At 42.8% G+C, this 16,280-nt stretch overlaps 1 long non-coding RNA gene across 1 annotated transcript in view; it reads right to left on the bottom strand.

The window, feature by feature from the left end:
• Positions 1-206: 206 nt before the first annotated feature.
• LOC120988852 overlaps positions 207-16,280 on the bottom strand; it is a 131,446-nt gene continuing 115,372 nt past the window's right edge. Inside the window, exon 3 of the long non-coding RNA XR_005776194.1 lies at positions 207-315. This is a non-coding gene — a long non-coding RNA (uncharacterized LOC120988852). The remainder of the gene's footprint in view (positions 316-16,280) is intronic.

The raw sequence follows: 16,280 nt of genomic DNA, 5'->3' as shown, positions 1-16,280 counted from the left end.
TGCGTTAAGAGCCGCACCTGGTTTTGGCTCAAAATCACTGATGGAAATCCCTGACTGAACACTGACGTGCAAATAAGGCTTAAAGCTCAACAACATTACTTCAGTAAACTCCTTTCTTGAGTCATGGTCAAATTACACAGCAAAGCATTTGTAAATTACATGACAATGACAATGACCTATGTTTAACATATTTTTTAATAATTTTTGATGATATTTTTCATTTTTCTAGTCAACATCATAAACAAAAACCATAAAATCCTGCAGTTTTTGCATTGGCAATTAAGCCTAATAATCGGCGCCATTTCTTGGTCTGTACTGATCTCTTTACTGCAGTTATATATTATTTTAATCCTGCCTGTAGTGATAAGGAGATATCACCTCTCTGTATAGATAAGACGTGATGAAATCAGGTGATTATCAAATCTTATCTAATGACCTCTGCACAGGTCACAGAGCATGCCTAGAAAACTCTCCCATAGAAGTCAATGAGATCCCCTCCAGACCATTAAGTCTATGGCCCATGGGACTGCTGTAAAGTAATTTTCTTGATGCCTTCTAAATTCTGTTAAGAACAGCTCAGACAAGATGGCCGCCCCCATAATCATGTTCAGGAAATAGAATTTAAAAAAAATCTATAATCAGAAAATAAAAACTGATTAGATAAAAAAAGATATGCGTCACTATCTGGTTTAAACTGGCAGATAAAAATTTTGGTGACATGTTTCCCTTAAATTGCTAGTCTGAATTTGTCCTTGCTAATACAGGTTGCTTGCAAATTTAACAAGAACATGGAATCAGATTAATAAAATCACATTCATTGTATATCTTCTCTGAACCCAATTAAATACCTGAATACACAGACGAAGTTTATGGCTACAGTCACTTCAGTCACAGTCAGCTTAATAGACACACACTTTTGGTTACACTTGGATAGATGAACAGTTGCAGAACTTAAATTTTAACTCAGTCATGAATATAGAAGTATTGTTGCCAGGCTCATAAGACAGTGCATCACACCATTAGTTACTCAGGAGATGAGGTTGCACCTATGATGATTGACAGCTATTGCCCGAAGTAAGTGCTACACCCTAAAACAGCTTGTTCCCACCTAAACCTATCTCATGAGGTTCTACTAGCCTCAGTATACAATGGTGCTTGCCCCCTGAAAGTGATCATGACAACTAGGCTGCAACTTTTCTCAGGGAATTCCTCCTCACTACCCACAACTGTGGAGGTAGAGACATTCACCAAAGCTTGCATTTGCAAAGCTTGCACTTGCTAGAATGCATTCCATGACCACCATATGGCTGTAACAATCCTACCCATCTGCAGCTGCCGCTTAGGACATTTGTGACACTGGCAGACTGGGCAGGCAAATAATGCTCAGAGGTTCCAGCCAACCAGAGGAACTTGGCTCTATTTGAATCTGCTCCTCTGTTCAGCCAATGCCAATTATTGACTCTTCATTCCAGTGTACTTGATTGCTGTTTTGACTTCTCATTCTCTGACCTGACTTCTACAGATTAACCTTTGCCATTTAGACATGGATTTTACCCTGGAATGTCTTACTACCCATTTGCCTGCCATTCTGATACTTAGTCCTTCCTGGTTATTAGACCTGGCTCTGACTGTAACATTGGATTCCCCTGGCTGCTAGTGATGTGCTGTTCTAGCACATGAGCAGATGTGACCACTAAGGCCAGTGATTGACTGCAGTAGTTATTGGACCAAGTGTCACGGATGGTGTTGCAGAAAGCTGGAACTTATAAATAAACATCCGACTGGCTTGATCCCAAACTAAGGATCATATGGGTGAGCCCTATAAAACCCTTAGAGCTCTCCCTGACTGCTATGCCATGCAAAGATCTTTATGGTAGACGATTGCATGCCCTCGTACCTTATACTATGTGACACCTGAAAACCCTTTAATAGTGAGAGGATACGACCACCGGCTCCCTGCACTTAATACGGACGGAGTCAGGGTCACCTACAATCAAGCCAGCAAGAAACACAAATAAAGGAAACAGACTTATCTGAGGAATCAGGAGAAGCAGCCTCCAGCAGTGAACACAATCCAGGAAGAAGTATAAACCGCAAAGTGAGGCAGTATGGGAGGGAATATAAAGAGAGACAATCAGTGCAAATATATGACAGCTGGGAGAAGCAAAGGAGATAAGAAAGTGACACCAAAACAAAGAACATCATACAACAGGTAGAGAAGAACGTCTGCCAGATCTTCTCACAGAGCTGGCGGTGACAGTACCCCTCCCTCTACGGGTGGACTACGGACACTCAGAGCCCACCTTCTCAGGATGAGACCTATGGAAAGCCCTGATGAGACGAGTGGCCTTAATGTCCGCCACTGGGACCCACATTCTCTCCTCAGGACCATAACCCTCCCAATGAACGAGGTACTGGAGAGAACCGCGGATAATGCGAGAATCCACAATCCTAGAGACCTGGAATTCAAGATTACCATCAACAACAATCGGAGGAGGAGGCAAAGAGAAGGGTACAGTGGGTTTGACATAAGGTTTTAATAGGGACCTGTGAAAAACATTATGGATCTTCCAAGTCTGAGGAAGATCAAGACTGAAGGCAACGGGATTGATGACGGACAAGATATTGTAAGGCCCAATAAACCTAGGACCCAACTTCCAGGAGGGAACCTTCAGTTTGATATTCTTTGTAGACAACCACACCAGATCCCCCACATTCAGGTCCAGACCAGGCACACGTCTCTTATCCGCCACACGCTTATATCTCTCACTCATCCTCTTCAGATTACCCTGAATCTTTTGCCAAATAAATGACAAAGACGAGAAAAATCTCTGCTCATCAGGTAAACCAGAAGACCCCTCTCCAGAGAATGTCCCAAACTGCGGATGAAACCCATATGCACCAAAAAATGGTGACTTATCAGAGGACTCCTGGCGACGGTTATTTAAAGCAAACTCAGCAAGGGACAAAAAAGAACACCAATCCTCCTGATTCTCCGCCACAAAACAGCGCAGATATGTCTCCAGATTCTGATTGACGCATTTGGTCTGACCATTCGACTCCGGGTGAAAAGCAGAAGAGAACGACAACCGAACCCCCAAGCGAGAACAGAAGGCCTTCCAGAATCTGCAAACAAATTGCGTGCCCCTATCAGAAACTATGTCTGAAGGAATGCCATGCAATAATGTCACGGATGGTGTTGCAGAAAGCTGGAACTTATAAATAAACATCCGACTGGCTTGATGCCAAACTAAGGAGCATATAGGTGAGCCCTATAAAACCCCTAGAGCTCTCCCTGACTGCTATGCCCATGCAAAGATCTTTATGGTAGACGATTGCATGTCCTCGTACCTTATACTATGTGACACCTGAAAACCCTATAATAGTGAGGGGACACGACCACCGGCTCCCTACACTTAATACGGACGGAGTCAGGGTCACCTACGATTAAGCTAGCAAGAAACACAAATAAAGGAAACAGACTTATCTGAGGAATCAGGAGAAGCAGCCTCCAGCAGTGAACACAATCCAGGAAGAAGTATAAACCGCAAAGTGAGGCAGTATGGGAGGGAATATAAAGACAATCAGTGCAAATAGATGACAGCTGGGAGAAGGAAAGGAGATGAGAAAGTGAAACCAAAACAAAGAACATCATACAACAGGTAGAGAAGAACGTCTGCCAGATCTTCTCACAGAGCTGGCAGTGACACCAAGCCAGACAGGAATAGGAAAGTGGTGCAGGAAGGGCAGGATTGCAGACAGGAGGATATATATTTTTTTTAATTCGGGTTGTTGGCACCTTATCCACAGAACCCTTTTAAACAGGATATGGTGACACCACGGATGATAACGGTTTGCCAACTGTTACCCAAAGCAGAAGTCAGGTTCCTGGACTGTGGGGTGCAACACCAATGCAGAATACAATACCTTGTACACAAAAAGCATCAATCAGCATATTTTAAATAACATTGCTTTGTAAGGGGACACGTAAGGTTTACCCTAGGTTCATCCCCCCTTACATACATGTCTTCCTTGACTGAGGAGTGAATTCTCCAAAGCTCATGCACACAGCAAACTGCTGCTACTCTGAGCTTTACAACCCTGCTGGAGGGCCTGCACCTTTAAATGGATAAAAAGTCTTGAAAGGTCAGGCCTAATTGCACTAGGTAATATTTCTACCGCCACTCGAGTTCTGAATGTATTTACTTTCAACATGGGTTGCCTTTAATTTTTTTTTTATTTCAGCTGCTGCAATAACCATTTGCATTGTGTTAAGTATTCGCAGGCAGGGAGCTCCACAATGAAATGTCATGCAGGGCTTTGCTGTCTTAAAAGAGTTTTCTGCTCTGGGATTATTACTATTGAAATGAACTGAATAAAAAGTGAAAGCATTTTTTTCAGAACTCCTTTTCAAGTGAATTCATTTTTCAAGAAATAAAGAAACACTATGAAGTGTGAATGTACTTAAGCTGCAATTGGGACAATTGGGCGGTATTTGGGGATAGCTTATCTTCAAACTAAAGGCTGTTTACAGTCTATTAAATATGGATGTGTAGGGCAAATAATACAATCCCAGAATTATTATTCCTATACATGTCAACATCATTTACCAAGTGGGAATAAAGTATTGCATATAGACGCATATGAACAGACCCAGTGCTGTAGCTAGGCATTTCTTCACCTGTAACAAAGCTTTACTGTGACACCCACTCCATATAAATCAAGATAGATTGATAGATAGATAGATGTTAAAATGCATTTTTATTTACATAGACAGGACTACTGCTGCAATATGGATTGCCAATAATACATATGTTTCTATCATTCATTTACTTTAATGTTAAAAAATATATATAAAACTAATTTTCTTTATGTTTCCATTATATTGGATGGTAAAAAACTTACTGCAGAATTTTATCCCTTAAAAAATAAGATTTCACAAAAATATGGGGCAAAATAGCATAGCATGCAGCACCTTTTTGGATTCAAACAATTTTTATTGTTCATTTTTGTCTCATAAGTACATAAATGTAGTAAATATCTTTACAGAGTCAATGAAAACTATAATGACATCTTATACATTATAAGACAGCTTTTCCTCTTGATTTACAAATCAGAGACAAAGAGTAAATCACAACATTAGAGTGAAGCACAAATAAAATATATATAAAAAGGGGGGAAGTAGGATAAAGGAAGGAAAGGGGGGGGGATATGCAGCACCTTTTTGTCAGGTAAAATGCTGGGTTTTCTAACCGAAAGCACATCACATTATAGTCAATTGGGTCCATCAGGTGCTGTTTGTTTCCATCATTTTATGGAAAAACTGCCTCTATTATTTTCATTGTCCTGCTCCTATAATGGAGCAGAACCATGGAAATAAAAATGCCACTATGAACCCAGCCTTATCCCTCTCCCTGGGTCATGTACAGTTTAGACAAGAACATGAGGATCTATACCTCTCCTCCTGTCCCTGCAACCTGCCAAGACTTCCACTACTACTGGCTCTGAACTCTCCTCCTCCATTGGCCAGATGAGGAGGGTTCTGCTCACCCTAGAATATCTTAGGCTGTATACTACCTAGGTTTACCTGCAGATCTCACTCTCAATTTGATTTCTAAGATTTATATCTCAATCCTAGTCTTTTCCTAAAGCTTAGATTGTTAGCTTTGAATCAAGACCTACTATATAGCCTGAGATATAGCCATTAGTAGAAAGGAGGTATCTCAAAGTTCCTTTGCTACTGAAAAGTAGTTGTCTATAGTCAGGGCCGGCCTTTGGGGTGTGCGAGCTGTGCAGCCGCACAAGGCGCCATGGCAACAGGGGCGCCCGGCTGCCAACACAGCTCGCAGTTGGTCATTCTCTACTCTCTTACACAGGCTACAGCAGCCAGCCGGCCGGCCCGACCCGAGATTGTGTTAGCGGCAAGGCGACTAGGCGAGCCTGGGCCTGGCGAGTGGCGAGCTGAGGCTGAGCCGCTGGTTCCGGAGCGTGGAGGAGGAGCTTAGTGGCGCAGGCGCAGCGTCCAAGTGCTGCGGCCTGCGCCTTCACAGAGACTAACCGCGGATGGATCCGCCGCTCAATGTGTGACTGCGGCCGGACCGGCGGTGCGCCTCTGCAGACAGGGGGGAGGGAGCAGTCGCAGAAGACAGTGTCAGTGAGTACCTACCTGGCTGTTCATTATTTTTTTTTTTAACCAAATATCTTTAAGACTTTCATTAAATGGGGCCTGGGGGCAGGGTCTAATTAAGGGGGGCAGCCGGGCAGGGGACTACTGGATAAGGGTGACATATACTGCGGTATGATTAAGGGGGCAGGGGACTGGATCTGGATAAGGTGGGTGACAGTCACTGGGTATGATTAAGGGGGCAGGGGACTGGATAAGGCCTAAGGGTGAACCTGGGTATGATTAAGGGGCAGGGGACTGGCTTTGGTTGACACTGGGTATGTCATACCCAGTGTCACCCAGAGCCAGTCCCCTGTCCCCCTTAATTATACCCTGTCACCTTTTCCCAGTCCCCTGCCCTTCTTAATCATACCCAGTGTCAACCAAAGCCAGTCCCCTGCCCCTTAATCACACCCAGTGTCACCCTTATCCAGTCCCCTGCCCCCTTAATCATACCCATATAAGGTGGGTGACAGACACTGGGCATGATTAAGGGGGGCAGGGGACTGGGTAAGGGTGACAGGGTATGATTAAGGGGTGCAGAGGACTGGCTCTGGGTGATACTGGGTAAGATTAAGGGGGGCAGGGGACTGGGCAAAAGTGACAGGGTATGATTAAGGGGGGCAGGAGACTGGCTATGGGTGACACTGGGTATGATTAAGAAGGGCAGGGGACTGGGTAAGGGTGACAGGGTATGATGAAGGGGGCAGGGGACTTGCTCTGGGTGACACTGGGTACGATTAAGGGGGGCAGGTGACTGGGTATGGGTGACAGGGTATGATTAAGGGGAGCAGGGGTCTGAGTAAGGGGTGCAAAGGGTTGATGAAGGGGTGCAGCCTGGGGATTCATGAAGGGGTGCACCCTGGGGATTGATGAAGGGGACAGGGTCTGATGAATAGAGGCAGTATCTGATGAAGGGGGGCCAGGGTCTGATGAAGGGGGCAGGGGTTTTATTGAAGAAGTGGCCAAGGGTTTTGATGAAGGGGGTGAAGGCGGCATATTAGACGTGGGTTGAAGAAAGGAGAGAGAGGCTATACATGCTTAGTGTTGTAAAATGGTTAAATATAGTGTACTGACAACATTGCTCTTGTTTCTACAATACATAAACTGACTTTGTGGATTATACTATTAAAGTGGCACTGTCACTGTCTGGGAAACTGTCTGTTACAAAGATTATTTTCCTCTTTGTGTATGTTTAGGTGAAACGGGGGGGGGGGGGGGGGGGGGGCGCCACAAGATTAGCTCGCACAGGGTGCCTGAACACCTAAGGCCAGCCCTGTCTATAGCATCCAATCAGGTAATATCTATCATTTAAAAAGACCACAAAAAAATTGCAACTGGATATGACTGGTTGCTATGAGCAACTTGTAACGAAAGGCCGGCAACGTGCACTTACTTCGCAGCACCGCCGACACCCTGCGCAAGGAGAGGGACAGGGACGTAGCCCCCTCATTCAGGGGAACCAACCAGTAGAGGAGTATTGTACTCAATTTCGGAAGTGGTGCGTTCCCTCAGGCTGAAATGAGCCGGCTCTGAAATGTCAGTTTAGGTCAGGACTCTCCGAAAGTCTTAAGGACATGTTAGTTAACTACCCCTGTCCTGACACTTTAGAACAAACTATGACTCTAGCTGTGAGACTGGACAGATGCATTAGGGAATGTCAGCGGGAGCATCTGTTCTTTCCACAGGCTATGACCAAACCAGACTCCTTTCCTATAGTATTCAGGGCGGAAACCCCTCTGGAGGAGCCCATGCAACTTGGAATGACTAGGAGAGACCAACTCTCTACTGTGGCGACTCCGACCATTGGGTATGACAATGCCCCAAGGTTTCTCCTCCCGGAGGGTCACCTTAACTGGATGTCTTAGCCTCTTCAGGACACAGGGCGTACCGGTACGCCCAGATTTCCTGGTACTTAAGGACACAGGGCGTACGGGTGCGTCCTGTGTATTTCCGATCACCGCCGCCCGGCGGGCGGTGATCGGAACAAGGTGCCTGCTCAAATCATTGAGCAGGCACCTTGGCTAACTGCGTGGGGGGTCCCGTGACCCCCCCGTGTCCGCGATCGCCGCAAACCGCAGGTCAATTCAGACCTGCGGTTTGCGGCTTTATCTGCGGTTAGCGGCGGCGATCGGCGGTGCCATCGGGTCCCCATGCGGCTGTAGGGGGGACCCGATGGCATGGAAGGCAGCGCGATGCCTAAGGAAGGAATCACGCTGCCTTCCGGTGATGAGCCTGTGAGATCCAGCCCCCTGGATCTCACAGGCCGGAAGCTGTATGAGTAATACACACAGTATTACTCATACAGCCAATGCATTCCAATACAGAAGTATTGAAATGCATTGTAAAGGATTAGACCCCCAAAAGTTCAAGTCCCAAAGCGGGACAAAAAATAAAGTGAAAAAAAAAAGTTGCAAAAATAAAGTTTCCCCCCCCAAAAATTAAAAGTTTGAAGTAAAAATAAACAAAAAATTAATTTTCCCCAAATAAAGTAAAAAAAATTTGGTAAAAATAGGAAAAAAATTAAAGTATACATATTAGGTATTGCCGTGTCCGTATCGACCGGCTCTATAAACATATCACATGACCTAACCCTCAGATGAACACCGTAAAAAATAAAAAATAAAAACTGTGCTAAATAAACCATTTTTTGTCACCTTACATCACAAAAAGTGTGATAGCAAGCGATCAAAAAGTCATATGCACCCCAAAATAATGCCAATCAAACCGTCATCTCATCCCACAAAAAATGAGACCGTACCTAAGAAAATCACCCAAAAACTTAAAAAACTATGGCTCTCAGAATATAGAGACACTAAAACATGATTTTTTTTTTGTTTCAAAAATGATATTATTGTGTAAGACTTACATAAATAAAAAAAGTATACATATTAGTTATCGCCGTGTCCGTATCGACCGGCTCTATAAAAATATCACATGACCTAACCCCTCAGATGAACACCGTAAAAAATAAAAAATAAAAACTGTGCTAAATTTTTTGTCACCTTACATCACAAAAAGTGTAATAGCAAGCGATCAAAAAGTCACACGCACCCTAAAATAGTGCCAATAAAACCGTCATCTCATCCCACAAAAATCATACCCTACCCAAGGTAATCTCCCAAAAACTGAAAAAATTATGGCTCTCAGACTATGGAAACACTTTTTTTTGTTTAAAAAAATAAATCATTGTGTAAAACTTACATAAATAAAAAAAAAGTATACATATTAGGTATCGCCGCATCCGTGACAACCTGGTCTATAAAAATATCCCATGATCTAACCTGTCAGATGAATGTTGTAAATAACAAAAAATAAAAACGGTGCCAAAACAGGTATTTCTTGTTACCCTTCCTCACAAAAAGTGTAATATAGAGCAACCAAAAATCATATGTACCCTAAACTAGTACCAACAATACTGCCACCCTATCCTGTAGTTTCTAAAATGGGGTCACTTTTGTGGAGTTTCTACTCTAGGGGTGGATCAGGGGGGCTTCAAATGGGACATGGTGTCAAAAAAAACAGTCCAGCAAAATCTGCCTTCCAAAAACCGTATGGCATTCCTTTCCTTCTGCGCCCTACCGTGTGCCCGTACAGTAGTTTACGACCACATATGGTGTGTTTCTGTAAACTACAGAAACAGGGCCATAAATATTGAGTTTGGTTTGGCTGTTAACCCTTGCTTTGTTGCTGGGAAAAATGGATTAAAATGGAAAATTTGCCAAAAAATTGAAATTCTGAAATTTCATCTCCATTTGCCAATAACTCTTGTGGAACACCTAAAGGGTTAACGACGTTTGTAATATCTGTTATGAATACCTTGAGGGGTGTAGTTTCTTAGATGGGGTCACTTTTATTGAGTTTCTACTCTAGGGTTGCATCAGGGGGGCTTCAAGTGAGACATGGTGTCAAAAGAAACAGTCCAGCAAAATCTGCCTTCCAAAAACCGTATGGCATTCCTTTCCTTCTGCGCCCTGCCGTGTGCTCGTACAGTAGTTTACGACCACATATGGGGTGTTTCTGTAAACTACAGAATCAGGTCCATAAATATTGAGTTTTGTTTGGCTGTTAACCCTTGCTTTGTTACTGAAAAAATGGATTAAAATGGAAAATTTGGCCAAAAATTAAAATTCAGAAATTTTATCTCCATTTGCCAATAACTCTTGTGGAACACCTAAAGGGTTAACGACGTTTGTAAAATCTGTTTTGAATACCTTGAGGGGTTTAGTTTCTTAGATGGGGTCACTTTTATGGAGTTTCTACTCTAGGGGTGCATCAGGGGGGCTTCAAATGGGACATGGTGTCAAAAAAGCCAGTCCAGCAAAACCTGCCGTCCAAAAACCGTATGGCATTCCTTTCCTTCTGCGCCCTGCCGTGTGTCCATACAGCGGTTTACGACCACATATGGGGTGTTTCTGTACACTACAGAATCAGGGCCATAAATATTGAGTTTTTTGGGCGGTTAACCCTTGCTTTGTAACTGGAAAAAAACTATTAAAATGGAAAATCTGCCAAAAAAGTGACATTTTTAAATTGTATCTCTATTTTTCATTAATTCTTGTGGAACACCTAAAGGGTTAACAAAGTTTGTAAAATCAGTTTTGAAGACCTTGAGGGGTGTAGTTTATAGAATGGGGTCATTTTTGGGTGGTTTCTATTATGTAAGCCTCGCAAAGTGACTTCAGACCTGAACTGATCCCTAAAAATTGGGTTTTTGAAAATCTCTGAAATATTTCAAGATTTGCTTCTAAACTTCTAAGCCTTGTAACATCCCCAAAAAATTAAATATCATTCCGAAAATGATCCAAACATGAAGTAGACATATGGGGTATGTAAATTAATAACTATTTTTGGAGTTATTACTATGTATTGTAGAAGTAGAGAAATTGAAAGTTAGAAATTTGCTAATTTTTCCCAAATTTTTGTAAATTTAGTATTTTTTTTATAAATAAAAATGAATTTTTTTGACTCAATTTTACCAGTGTCATGAAGTACAATATGTGACGAAAAAACAGTCTCAGAATGGCCTGGCTAAGTAAAAGCGTTTTAAAGTTATCACGACATAAAGTGACACTGGTCAGATTTGCAAAAAATGGCCTGGTCCTTAAGGTGAAATAAGGCTGTGTCCTCAGGGGGTTAAAGAATAAGGTACTTCCAGAGGTGGTAAGGAAAAAATTATTGGTACCAGTGACAATCTCTTTGGGCTCAAATAAGGGTTTTGGGAAAGCCTTTATTGATTCAAGTTCTGCCTCTAATTTTGTTGATTATAAGTTTATTATCTCTATGGCAATACCTATGTTGGCTCTCCCTAGTCCTATCCACATTATTGCCATTGACTCTACTCCTTTGGTGGGTGGGATGGTTAAGTTTTGTACTCCTGAGATTACCTTGACTGTGGGGGCTTGTCACGCAGAGATTTGTTCTTTTCTTATTTTAGAGAATTTACTGGTGGAGATGGTTTTGGGCATGCCATGGCTCCAACTTCATAACCCTGTTATTAATTGGGCTACGGGCGAAATTGAGAAATGGGGTCCTAAATGTTTTTCTGATTGTCTACCGCTTGTTCAAGCTGGAATCACGATTGAGTCCAAAACTCTCCCTCCGTACATTTATGATTTCGTTGATGTTTTTTCCACATCTGATAATGAAAGTCTGCCTCCCACAGATCTTATGATTGTGCTATTGATATCGTTGCAGGGTCTAAATTTCCTAAAGGCCGTATTTATAATCTATCCTGTCCAGAGCGGATTTCTATGAAGGAGTATATCAAGGAAAGTTTGATCAAAGGTCATATCAGACCCTCTGTGTCACCCATGGGGGCAGGGTTCTTTTTTGTGGAAAAAGGGTTATTTTTTGTGGAAAAAAAGGATGGAGATTTGAGACCCTGTATGCAGGGGCGTACATAGAAATCATTGGGCCCCATAGCAAGAATCTGATTTGGGCCCCCCTAACTCCACCCACCCTTGGGCTATTCCACATTGAATCTCTTTGCTGCTGATGCTTAGGGCTCAATCACACGACCATATGCATGGGTCCATATTCATTCTGCAATTTTGGGGGCAGCGCTGTTGGAGTCCGTTCTCTTCTCCGGTCCAATGGGTGGCTGCCTGAGGCAGGCAGCGTGTGAGCGCGGTATACAACTGCCGCCTGCGCCCACCTGCACAGTTCTGCCTGCTTCGAGCGATGCACTAACCAATCAGCAGCAGGAGCTTTGTATTGCTAAATGATGATTGGCCAGTGTAGTGCCCAGCAGACAGAAGCGAAAGGTCTATGCTGGATGTCACTGGCTGGGTCACGCAGGGAGGAACATCAGAGTGAGTTGTGTACACAATGAGGGAGGGGGCCCTGAGCAGAGGGGAAGCAGGGCCCGGGAGTCAACAGAACACAAGACAATCCTGCTGTGGGCCTATGGCAATGCCGGATAGGAATCCCGATCATGATATATAAACTGAGTCTGCAAATGTAGGGGGCGGGGCCTTCCATGCACTCCGGGCCCCCCCCTGCCACGGGCCCCATAGCAGCTGCGTGGTCTGCCTATATTGGCGGTACGCCACTGACTGTATCGATTATATGGAAATAAACAAAATCACTGTTAAGAATCAATATTCCTTACCGTTGATTCCAGACTTGTTCAATCAGGTGCTTGGGGCTTGTTGGTTTTCTAAGCTTAATTTAAGAGGAGCTTACAACTTGATTCGTATTAGGGAGGGAGACGAGTGGAAGACAGCCTTTAACACTCCTGAGGGTGACTTGGAATATTTTCTCATGCTGTTTGGTCTCTGTGCTGCTGTGAGTCATGTGACGCCGGCCACGTCATGTGACTTACCAGCCAGGACTATTTAAACAGGCAGCCTGCTGGCCACAGGTTGCCTGTGAAAAAGGTCTTTTCATTTACCAAGTTCTCTGTATTGGTTTGCATCGTACCTTGACTTCGGCTCTGTTTACTTGACCCCGCTTCTGCTGTTGACTCTGAATTGACGTGACCTCCTGGTATTCGGACCTCGGCTCGTGTTTGTTGTCATTTGGTTATTCCCTTGTACTGTCGTGACCTCCTGGTACTGACCTCCGCTTATTTTGACCTTGCTTACTCTTTTATTTGTATCTTTCGTCCTGTATTTTGACCGCTGCTTATATTTGCATTGTTTGTGTATTTACCCCTCCGTGCCTGCCTGATTATTATTTTCTCCAGTTTGATTGTTCCATTTAAGGCCCAGCACGTACTCAGTTTAGGGAACGTCGTCCAGTTTTACACCGTCGCCTAGGGTGGACCGTGCAAGTAGGAAGGGACAGAGGTGGGGGTTGAGCTCAGGGCTGTGCATGCTCTTCCGTTCCGTGACACAACTCCTGCACTTTTCATTTGAACCAGTTTTGATAAATAGCCCCTAGCGTTCCTCAGCAGGTAATAGATATCAATGCATGTTTACCTGCATGCAAATAGTTATATTATAGTAAGGTTATAATTACTATTTTTATTTATAACATATGTAATACCATTTACAACTAGATTAAAACCCCATGTTCAAAATCTAAAGCTTAAGTAAGATCTTTTTGTAAGGATATGTCAGATTTATCCAGGGTTCCTGTTTTCATGGTACAGTGGTCCCCCAAGATACAATAGCCTCAGGATACAATATTTTCAACTTATAGTGTTCATTCCTGGGCCATTGTAAGCTGAAACTAAACTCAACATACAATGCCTCAGACTCAGATCCAACCAATTAACATGGCCATTTCACTAGTAAAGCATCTGTATTGGTTGTCTAGTAATGTCTCTGAGGTACTACATGTCCTGTACTACCCCCTGTCTGTGCCAGAATGAGCTGCTTTTTTGGACACTTCAGTAAAAAAAATTCTGGGTATTGTACTATGCAATACCATGAAGAAGCTCCTTCCCTCACCATAGAAAGTGGTTTACAGCTTCCATCATCTATTCCTGACTGTTTTACGCAAGGAGGTTGCTTTATCCATCTTGGTTATCTGCTTATTTTTCTTCAAACTGCAAACTTTTTGTTTTGGGATGACATTTAGGGGCTTTGGAACCAATTACTAGTTTTCCATAGAGTTATGGACTCAAGTTACAACGGTTTCAACTTACAATGGTAGTCCCGGAACCAATTAATATTGTAACTTGAGGGACCACTTGTATATTCATAATGATACACTTAAATCCATCTCCTTTTTATCATGGTGGTATGGAAACTCATAGATAATGTAGGCACCTGCCTACGTTTTATTGGAAGTCAGAAGATATTTAATGTAAGCAGTGACTGATTGTGTAATGAGAAACATATTTTTTTTTTTGTCCAGGGATTGTAGTTCTTTAGATAATTTCAGATTCCCACAGACTCATCTATGTGACAGTTGAACTGAGCTAAAATACTGCAGACCTGATTTTCACAGCTGGAGTTGTGAGAGGTTTGAGATTTTTCTGGTTCACTTCATGGTCTATGTCACAGACAGTTCAGATAAATAGAATCCCTACTTCCATCAAGAAAGTCAATGTTATTTTTTTGCATATTTTTTTTTTTAAAGATGAAAATTATATGATGATGTATTCTGAATAAGAGTGAATACAAAACATGAACAGTTTGATACAATTTGCACAGTTTGGTAGATGATTATGGTAACTATAGATATATATTAAATGACATTCTGTATTACAGCATAAACAGTATCTGTCACATACCAATGATGCCCCACTGATTACAGTGGACATCTTGTAATTCTTAATTTTCTCTAGAATGAGGCTGGCTGCCTCTGGGTTCTGTTGCTTCTGATGGTCTGAGATCAGTTTTTCTTTGGAAGAACGTTAGGTTGTCCATATTAGAGGTGGGTTGGTGGAGTTAGGCTAGTTTCACACTAGCGTTAAAGAGATCCGTCAGGCTATTCTGGCAGGGAACAGCCTGTCGAATCTCTATGGATCAGGCAATGCCAGATGCTACCTGATGCTCACCAGCCCCAGTAACTATGCGCACAGTGTTTTTTGTCCGGCCAATTCTCAACATATTTGCCAGGTTGTGGCTGGATCTTCACCAGTCACCATTATAGTGAATTAGGCCAAAGAGCATTCAAGCAGTGTATGGCAATGATCCAGAGAGCTGACTCTGGAACAGTCTGCTGGATCTCTTTAACACCATTGTGAAAATAGCCTTATAAAACAAAAATGTCCCTGAGGTAGGAATTGTCATAAAAAAAAAAACCATATACTTACTTATTTCACCCGGTGCTCCTTCCAGCATCACTCTGATCTTCCCTGTCACTGCATTCTTAACCCCTTAAGGACCTCCGCCGTATATGTACGGCGGACGTCCGTTCTCTAAACATGTTGTTATATTCCAAATTAAGTGTTCAATGATGGCTATTTAGCCATCAATGAACACAATAAGCAATCTAATGATTGCAAACTAAACATCATGGACATCGCTGTGTGCAAAAAGCGCACATTTTGATCAAACTTGTGTCGGGCCCATATACCAAGCGTCAAGGTATCTTCCGCAGATGGGTCCCTATAACTAATATACCGCCTCTCTTGGACTTATCCAAATCCACATTATCAGGGCAGTGAAGGAACCAGCTACATTTGTACTTTGCTCAGAAGCCCCAGGCAGATGGGCGTGTGCTTCGTCTAAAAGAGGCGCTACCCTCAAATAAATATTACAAGAAAATTTAGACTGGCATATTCTTATTCATAGTCATAGGTGCATATCCATAAAGCAAACAAAATTAATAAAAAAATAATGGCTGCACACACATATAAGCAGTAAAGCTGAGAAATGGGGATCATTCTAAATTCAAATGGTATTATACCTACTATAAATGGATCAATGGAAGCTCTTAGCACACATTTTGATCAAACTTGTGTTGGGCCCATCTACCAAGCGTCAAGGTGGCTTCCGCAGACGGGTCCCTATCACAAGTACAAATGTAGCTAGTTCCTTCACTGCCCTGATAATGTGGACTTGGATAAGTCCAAGAGAGACGGTATATTAGTGATAGGGACCCGTCTGCGGAAGCCACCTTGACGCTTGGTAGATGGGCCCGACACAAGTTTGATCAAAATGTGCGCTAAGAGCTTCCATTGATCCATTTATAGTAGGTATAATACCATTTGAATTTA

The sequence above is a fragment of the Bufo bufo genome, chromosome 2, assembly GCF_905171765.1.
Source record: "Bufo bufo chromosome 2, aBufBuf1.1, whole genome shotgun sequence".
Classification (NCBI taxonomy): domain Eukaryota; kingdom Metazoa; phylum Chordata; class Amphibia; order Anura; family Bufonidae; genus Bufo; species Bufo bufo.
The sequence above is the reverse complement of the archived record's forward strand: the minus strand, read 5'-3'. Positions and strand labels throughout refer to the sequence as shown.